Source organism: Chlamydotis macqueenii, chromosome 18 (assembly GCF_036417535.1).
Source record: "Chlamydotis macqueenii isolate bChlMac1 chromosome 18, bChlMac1.mat, whole genome shotgun sequence".
In the NCBI taxonomy this organism is placed as follows: domain Eukaryota; kingdom Metazoa; phylum Chordata; class Aves; order Otidiformes; family Otididae; genus Chlamydotis; species Chlamydotis macqueenii.
Genome location: NC_141573.1, coordinates 9,191,410 through 9,201,018, shown reverse-complemented (window position 1 = coordinate 9,201,018; position 9,609 = coordinate 9,191,410).

Genomic DNA, 9,609 nt, shown 5'->3' with positions numbered 1-9,609 from the left:
ATTCCTCTCAATCACACTGAGCTCTGTATTGGCATGATTTTGAATGGCCAAATCTCTTCCCAGCATCTTTCCTCAGTTCTTAGGTCCCCAAGGGACAGGCTTAAGGGAGGAGATGAGCTTCTGTCCAGGGAGAGCATGATGCTGTATCTTGGTGGGGACAGACAGCATGGAGATATTCAAACACGGTATCTTCATTGCCCAGGGATTTTTTGAGATGTGGAGCCATTCCCATGTGGAACTCGGTCAGTCCAGAGCTGAGGGAAGGTCCCTGTCCCACTCCAGGAGTCTGTCCAGTCTGAGATATCTCCTAATTTGCCAAAAGCACTTGAATTTTCTCTGGGACAGTGTGGCCATGGCCCAGGAGAGGGAGCACTTATTAAACAAGTGTGCAGTCCCAGATGCAGTCCCGGTCCTGCCCCATTTCCTTGCCCTGGGTTAACTCCAGGCAGCCTTTCTGGTGGTGGGCAAGGGTCTGGCCTTTCTGCACAGCACACCCTTCCTCTACCCTCTTCCCATCCCAGTCTGCCCTGCCACGTGAGTGCAGTGGATGCTGACGGCAAAGCAGGATAGATGTGCTGATCGTACGGGGGAAGGGTTGGAGGAGCCTGAGTCACTGCTCCTGCCTCTTCCCCCAGGCCCCCGCGCTGCCCTGCTACCTTCTCTCTGAGTCATCTGGCACAGCAGGATTTTGGCTTAACCCCCAGAAAGCCTAGACTGTCACAGATGCCCATGTCCTCTGAGAACCTCAATGCCTCTTGAGCAGGCTGGGCTCTGCTCTGCAGAGCAGATGTTTTCCCTCTTGTGGGGCTCCGTGACATGGATTTGTCCCAACACCTGCACCCCAATCCAACGGGCACCTCAGGGTGCACCTCCCATGTGGTGTCTTGGGGGAGCAGGAGGCTCAGGCTTGGGGGCTGATGCTGAAGCACCATGCCTGGTGCTTCAGCTGCTTGTTCCCAGGGGTGTTTAGAAGAAGGATGCCTGCGCATGGCAGTGAAGCGAGGAGATGGTGAGTATGTACTGCCAGCCCACAGTGCAAGAGAACAGCAGCCTGGGTATTTGTGTGGATAAGAGAAAAAGGATCTCTGATCGGAGAAGATCAACTCAACACAGGTATCCATGGATGTTTCCATTTCAAGACCTCATTTGCTGAGCAAGCCTTTGTAGCAAGTAAAAGAGATCAAAAAGGACAGTTTGCTCTTTCACGCACAGAGTGGTCCATGAATCAGAAAATAAGGGTGATGCAGCAGAAATGAAAAGGAAACTATGATTCAGAGTCCAGACATCCCCATAGCGGCAGCAATCACTGGGCTGTGTCGGAATGGGCTCATTCATTTGCTGTGCAGTGGGGAGGAGGCAATAGCTGGAGGAGGAGGGGTGGGTCTGCTTCCAGCCTTCGGATGTCGCCTATTCTCCAGCTTTGAGAGCTGGTCCCCAGGCCACAAACACAAAGCAGCAGCAGACATTTTTTTTTTCCTCAGGAATAGGTTGCTGCTCCTTCTTTAGAGCCTAAACTGCTCAAAAAAGACATTACCACCAGACAATAGGGAAGGCTCACAGCCTTCCCAAGGGTTTCAGGGCAGCCAGCCTTCTGGCAACATCAGAAGGGCACTGGAGGCATCAGGGTGAAAAGAAAGTGCCTCCTTTTTCATCTTAGATTTTTTTTTGTTTGTTTTTGCTGGAATGAGGCAAGTCCTGGAACGTGGCAGCAGCCTGAAGCTGTTCTCACACTGCCCAGCCTGGGGCCAGGGATGGTGACCTGATCCCCAAGGTGCGTCTGGGCAGAGTCGCAGCTGCAGCGAGACCTGCCATGAATAAATCCCCACAGCTCCTGCACTCAGCTCCAGTGCACCAGAGGGGTTTTTTTTTGAGATAATGAGCTTCCTGCACTCACATCAGTTGAAGCTGCCTCATCTGCCACGGCTGCTGGAAAGGTCTTGCCCTCTCTTTCTTCCCGATCAAAAGTTTGATTTCAGCTCTGCGGGAGCTCAAATACACAGCAGGATAATTGCAAAGCTGGAGGTCTTCAGATTTCCTGGGCTGGACTCAGCTCTCTGGTAACCAAGAGGAGCTCAAAGCCCTTTTCCATGCATTCAGTCCTGGGTTAGCTCTTGCTCTCAGGCTTTGAAAACCCTCCTGGTGGCACCAGACCCCACATCTGACTCCATTGAGAGTCTCCTCCATCAGAGGAGACCCAGGCAGAGGTGGCTCTTTGGTAGTGTACAGCAGGCAGACGGCAGAGCTGCTGGGCAGGAGAATAAACAGGATCCTGGGGTGGCCCAGGGACCACCACAAAGGGATGCTTGGATGTCTCCGCTGTGACCAAGGCTCCTGAAGAGAACCTGACCTGAGAAACATGAAGTCCCTGTGGGGAGGCTCAAATCGACGAGGCCAAAAAGCATGGATGAAGGGCAAAGCTGCCCTTCCTCACACAAGGCAGCAGCGGCCATCCCAGTCTGCAGCCAGGATCAGAGACGGGAGCTGCTCACAGACTGGGATCACCACTGGGAAGGGGATGCTCAGGTGTTTTTTTACCCTCTGGAGACCAAGCTTTTCCCTACAAAGCCCTGCAACAGAGCAGAAGCCTTTTCAAGCGCTTTCCTACTGCTCCATAGTGGTGTACCAGATCTTTCGTCACCCCTAGACACCAACAAATCCTGCTGACATCAGTGCCAAGCGAACAACAGGAAGATTTCGGTGTTAGACCTGCCCAGGTCTAGATTTGACACTCCAAATCAGGAGGGAAAATACAGTTCAGAAATCCATGAAGGAGCCTCAACAACCTCCCTTGAACCACTCCTGCAGCCTGACAGTCACCCAGGGTGGGGGCTGGATCCTGAGGAACGTGTTAAGCTGCCATAATCCGTCTGTGCCTCCTGGAGATGCAGCCCAGTCCCTCATCCCCAGCTGCTCATTCCCAGCCCTTCACACCCCTCCGCATTGGCACAAGTGTCTGGGTATCCCTGCCCTGCATCAGGTCGGGGAAGGAACCACCTGAAAAACATTGAGACCAACAGAAAAGATACAGGGCAGCCCAAAATGTTGGTACACCTGATAGCATCGCTCCTTCCTTTCCATCAGGCCATCAGTGCTGTGAAGAGGATGTGAGGCTTATTTGGTGTGAATTGATGGTGTTAGTGTTTATAAACCATTTAATAATTCACCCTGGTCTGATATCACTCTGGTGATGGGCTGACAATCCTTCCCCTTTTTCTGGCTCATCTTCCTGTTCTCTCCAGCATCCCCATAAGCTCCCTGAGGCTGCCCACCCCAAACACATCCCGTGCATCTCCGCGCTCCTTTATCCCGCCTCTCCTCCTCTGGCCTGTTTCCTCACCTCCCCTTTCATTAACTGTCAGCTCACATCTGGATTTTTATGAAAATTAACACTAAAAAAAAGAAACCATCAAACTCCTCTGCATTCCCTGCATCCTCCTCTGTTTGTTCTTCTCTCCTGCTAAGCAGCGAGCTGAAGCTCTTCCTCATCTTCCTCACCTTCCTCCCCGCAGATGCTCTTCCCTTTGCCTGCGCTGCCCCTGCACGCAGCAGCCTCTGCTTTCATCACCAACCTGCTTCCTCATGCTACCCTTCCAGGTTCAGTCATGCTCGTTTGCTCTTCTTTTTGAAGCGCCGGTGTTGGAGGGCTCGTGCAGCCCTCCCGCTCCTCTCCTGGTGTGCCCAGTGTTTCTCTGTGCGGTGGACATTTCCCATGGAGCTAAGATAGAGCCCTCCTCCTCAGGAGCTGCTGGCTTTCCTGCCCTCCTCACCCTCACAGATCCCCTGCCAGGAAGGTCCCTGTGGGCTGATCCCTGCTTTTTTCATGTATGTCCATATCCCACCTTTTTTATCCTTGTGTTCTGAATCCTCATCTTTCACCTGCACTTCTCCTGAAGTCTGCACTTGTACCCTTTCCCTGGTCAACCCTTGCCTGAAGCTGGAAATGAGTGAAGAGTTCTGATTTAAATGTGGCATCTCTTCGTTTTCCAGCAAACCAAGCCCCTCATCCACACACTCTTGCTCTCTGCGGGGCGCGGCATGTCTGGTACAGAGGACTGGGAAACCCGTGTGCCTCCAGCTCCTCGCCGCACATCCAGAAAAATGAGGAGGTGATGCCATCCCCAGGCTCTGGGAAAAATAGCAGAGGGTTGGACAGCGAGAAGGAGATGGGCAGCTGGAGTGCACACCCAGGGATGGATGAGGGGTGCCTGGGGATGAGGAACCAGCGCTGGTTTCCATCGCTGTCTTCTCCCTCCTACAGCCCCGGGTCTCGGCATCCTCCAGGTGCCCTTCAGGAAGCAATGCTGGTCTCCAGGGACACACAGCTCCTCTTCACTGGCCGCTCCAGGCTTCTACCTGCTCAGCAGACACTAGTGTGTCACTGGGGGTCCCCAAAGCCCTCCAGAGGTCTGCAAGACTGTGTAGAGTCTCTGAGGACAGGTCTTGAGTCCAAGCTGCCAAGCTGCCAAGCGGCAGACTGAGCCATGACCTAGAGGGCTTTGTCCTGCCCTGAAGATGGAGAGAGAAGGTGGGCTGATGCACTGTGGTCTGTGGAGACCAGGGGACACACGGCTGCCGGGTCTGAGCCAGAGGATGGGTTTTGCACACAGATTTGGGGTCCTGGAGCCCATCAGGGAAGAATGTGTCCCAGATTAGACAATTTGAGTGTCTTCAACTGGAGTGAACAAGGCTCTGAGTCTGGTGGATGGAGCTCAGCTGAGGGGTCACTGGGGACAGGGTCTCCACCTTCCTTCAGTGGAGCTGAGGAAACTGTGGGCAGAGCAGGATGCTGCTTTGGTGTAGGGCTGCAGGTCTCCCCTACCCTCCCGTTCCCTTCCTTCTCTTCCTCCACTTCTAAAGTCCCCAGACCTTGTAGTCCCTGCCCAGGGGCCCTGGCAGTGAGGTGACGAGGCTGCCCCTGGGATTTGGGAAGCTCCCTGGGACTTGGGTTGGCTGAGGCCAAAACCCTCTAGATGGGGCTGTTCTCCAGAGGTACTGGGGGGTCTCTTCCCTCTCCTGGGGTGCAAGCATCCTTTATCTTGGTGCCCTTCATTTTGAGGTCCTGAACCCATAATGGCATGTGATTTCTGCAGTTATTGGCAGGTACATCCAATAACTCCCACCACAATATCCCTTCATCGGCTGTTAAAGACCCCACTGGAGCGTTTAAAGGGAGAAGGACCTGCAGGGTGAATGTGGTGTGGGGTTTTGCTCCTGTTTAAAGACACATGGCCCAGTCTTTCTCACAGAGCAGGTGTACAGCTGGAAGTCTATTAAGGCAGTTTTATGGGAGCTCGCACTGGGCGCTCAGATTAATTAGCTGGCAGTATTGCTAACGATCTCTGCTGCAATGAGTTGTGCTAAGAAATGCACAGCTCTGAGGGCTTCAGGGAAGTGGATGTGATGGCAGGGCATGGTCCCTCTTAGGAAAGGCTGTCTCCCCTTTCACAGAGAGCTGCTCCCTCCACCTGGAGAGCTGCAGACCTACCTGCCTCTCCCAGGCACTGTCAAGACTCTGATTTGTCTCTTCTCCATCCCACCCATCTCTTGAGATCCTGCAGCAAGTGGTTCCAGTCCTCAGATAGTCTGGGAGGACCTTCCCCGCTCGCTGGCCCCATGGTGCCACCAGCAAGACCAGGGATTTCCAGGATGGTCCAAACCGGACTGAGACTCGACTGGGGGCAGACTGGAAGCGGGGAGTGACGGTTGTGCCTTGGTTTTCCTTTTCCCATGCCTGTGCTGGACTGTGGGCTCGTGACACTGGGATGTCACCCGGGAGAGCCTGCAAGCCACAAAGAGCAGTGACTCTTCAAAAAGGGGACAGTGTCACTGAACGGCTGGCAGCCACCAAGCACTTCACACATCTCATTTGCTTCCCATTTCCAGCTCAGGTGTCTGTGGCTGGGACCAAGGACACCATCAAATCCCGGAGCAAAAACTTGGCTGGCTTAGGTTTAACAGCATTGCTGGTCTGAGGCTGGCATGCTGCTCCTTTCTTGCCCCTGAATTCGCACTTGCCCTCTGGATAGCAGAGCACCACTTCCCCCCAGGGGTCACCTTCTTATCGTGAAGATATTTGGAAAAAAAGACAATTTTGATTTGGGCCAACAGTTTTGTGCTTTTTGCCTTGGGAAAGGAAGGATGAAGAGAAGCTGAGAAAGCCCCACAAGCAATGTTGCATGTCTGATGCTGGCTGGTGTACAGGCCCCCTTACTCTCCCTCCCCATGGCCCCCAAGGCCTGGGGTATCCAAAATGAGCAGTCTCCAGGCTCCCAGGGAGTGGGTGAGGGTGCCTGAGCCTGAATCCTGGGGACAGGAGGGCTGGGAAGGAGGGATGCTCAGGAGGAGAGCCTGTCCCTACGGAGCATCCCCCTGGCAGAGAGAAAAACCGCAGCAAGTTTTGCTGACTGCCCTGGTGACTGGCAAACCCCCTGCTCATCATCTTGGGATGCTGGATGACTTTGTTGAGCTTGTCTGGGCTCTGTGGTGTGTTTCATACTCTTCTCAGCTCCATCAGGGATCGGGGTCCCATGGGGCTAGAGCTGCGAGGATGCAAGGCCTTCGCTGGCAACTGCCTCTGCATTTCTGAGCGCTACACACATAAATAAACCAGGGGCCATGGTCAAAGCCACTGGTCAGGGGCTCCTCACGTCTCCTCAGCTCCTTCCCTCCTCAGCAGCTCTCCACTGGGAGGATGGACGTGTCTGTGAGATGCAAGCGCTTGAAATCCTGCCCAAAACCAAAACGTTTCCCATGTCAAGGAGCCAAAAGAGGCGAAATGGCCAGTGCTGTCCTGGGACCAGCCAGCTCTGAGTACTAGTCCTGAGATAGACAGAAAAGCTGAGGCTGGGGGACAAGTGCAGCCTGGATGGTGTGGTAGAGACCATCTGGATGCAGGTGAACTGTGGGAGGCTGGGAGAGGGAACCAGTACCCAATCCATGTCCAGTGTCCCATTTTCCCCCAGGTACATCATCTCCATCACAGCCGCTTGGTGCAGGAGCTGCTCTGGTCTGAGCTGGCCTGGGGATAGTGGGGTTCCGGGCACCCTGAAAAGTAAGGGGTGAGGTGGTAACCTGACTGCTGCCTGTACTGAGGAAGGGCAAATAGGCCACATTGCACCAGGGGTAGGTGAGGGTGGCAATGAGGGATGGATGTGCTTCAGCCCCCCTGGGGCTGCTGCCACTACCATGGAGAAGGGTGTGCTGTCCCTGGGTGGACAGCAGGCAGGGATGTGTCTGCCACCCCCCAAAGTCTTGCTATGGTCTCTCTGGGGTGGCTGCAAGGAGTGTGGGGCTACATACGGCCCTGGCCCACTTTCTGCAGGTGCTTTCTGTGGGACCAGCTGCCCACTGTGCCACCCTCCTGCAGCGAGGGGCACCGGGGAAGCCCTCCAGGCGCTCACGGAGGTGTCTGCGCTGCTCAGGGAAGCAAGGAGGTGCCATCCTCTGGCTTCCACAGAGTTCAGCATGTCCCCTGAATCACAGCAAGGAAATTCAAACTATGTACGGGGCACAAGAGTTCAGAACAAGCCCAAATCCCCAGCCGGTCATAAAAGTCTGGCCGAGATGAGGCAATGCAAAAACTAAACATTCAGGCAAGCGATGGATCCCCAGGAGCACAGCAGCTCTTGGAGATGGTGTCAGCTCACTTCTGCTTCCCCAGTGAGCTGCAGTCTTTTGTCATCCCACGATGGGTCTCTAAGAGGTCCTGCATGGGAATTTCACCTCCCGGAGTGGTGCAGGCAGCTGATGCCCTTCTGCACCCCGCAGCATCAGCTGGTCAGGGCTAGATAAAACCAAGGGACAAGCAGGAGCCTGCCTCTCATCTGCAGAGCTTTGGAAGAGCTGGATGCTGAGATGCAGCCAGCATTTTCCCCTCCAGCCTTTACCAAGACCAGGACATATAGGGAGCCCTGGTTTGATACTGCCTGTATGTCCCTTTGGCTTTCAACCCACAGCATTGCTGGAGGGGCTACAGAGGATATATTGCCAGGATATGATGATAGAGGTTGCCCAGGGAAGGTGTCCAGGAAAGCACAAGCAGGGGCCCTGATGCCATGTCGGACCCTTCCACAGGGCTGGCGATCCTGATCCTCGTGGAAACTCCCTGCTGCCCACCAATTCCCCATCTTATTTACATGCAGCTGCTGCTAACAAATGGGCTTCCGAGGTTGGAAGCCTTTGGCAGCTTTTCGGAGTGGAAAAGCATGTGAAAACCTGCCGCAGTGGGCTGCCTGCAAGGCAAACGCCTGTTTCTCCAAGGCTCATTCTCTCCCTGGCTCATCACCCAGGATCACCCATGGCAGGAGAGAAGGGCTCTGCCCTGGTTGCAGGAGCCCTGGGCTGGATGGTCTCCAACTGACCCAAACTCCCTGTGGAGCAAAGCTGTTCCCAGGGCTCCTGCTTGGCCACAGGAACTGGAATCTGGGGCGTGTTTGAAGCCAGAGCTGAGCCTGAACATCAGGATGGCCCATGGTGGAGCAGGGGACATAGCTCTGTGTGTCCATGGCCCAGCTGTGCCCGTTGGGTCCCCTCCACTCTCCCGTTTGTGGCTGTGTCCCCTCTGTGGGATGATGACTCTCATAAGGAGCAAGAGGTGGTGCAAAGAGCTGGGCAGACCCCTGTTCCCCCTGCTCTTCACCTGTTCCCAAGGTGAAGAGCAGGGAAAGGCACCAGGGCTCAGCAACCCAGCACGAGATCCCCCAAGACCCTTGAATCCTTCAAGCAAACCTGCAAAGCCAGCCAAGAAAGGACTTGCCTGGGAACGAGGAGCACCTCTCCTGTGAGGACAGGCTGGGAGAGCTGGGGCTGTTCAGCCTGGAGAAGAGGAGGCTCCGGGGAGACCTTAGAGCGACCTCCCAGTGCCTAAAGGGGGCTACAGGAAAGATCAGGAGAAACTTTTTAGCAGGGCCTGTTGTGACAGGACGAGGGGTAAGGGTTTTAAAATAGAAGGAGGTAGATTTAGACTATATATAACGAGGAAATATTTTATGCTGAGGGTAGTGAACAATGGCCCACGTTGCCCAGAGAGGTGGTGGATGCCCCATCCCTGGAAACATTCCAGGCCAGGTTGGCTGGGGCTCTGAGCAACCTGATCTGGTTGGAGATGTCCCTGCTCCTGGCAGGGGGGTTGGACTGGATGGGCTTTGAAGGTCCCTTCCCACCCAAACCCTTCTGTGATTCTAGGATTCTTTGAGTGTGGTTCATGCCTCACCCTGCCTTTAAATGCAGAACCAAGACCTGCCCGGTGCTGCTGCCCGTGGTTTCCCGGCAGCCGGATTGTGTGCTGGGCTGCGGGGCTGCCTGCGGGCGGCACAGCCGGGCTCACAGGTCACCTGGCATGCAGTTCTGCAGAGCAGCCCTTGGCCACCCCGGGAGGCTGTGCGCGTAACAGGGTGGGACCTCGCATGCACAGAAGCTGCAGGAAAGGGAGCCAACCCTTCCCTGAGCACGCGGGCTGCCAGGGTCCACCCGGGAGGTCAGAGGCAGAAGGAGCCAAGGAATTCAGGAGAAGAATGTGTTGTTTGTTTGATTTTTTGGTAACACATTCTGGGTTGTGGCTAAATCTTGTTTGCAAAGTGCTGAGCCTGTTGTGAGAGCCGGGAGCAAGCC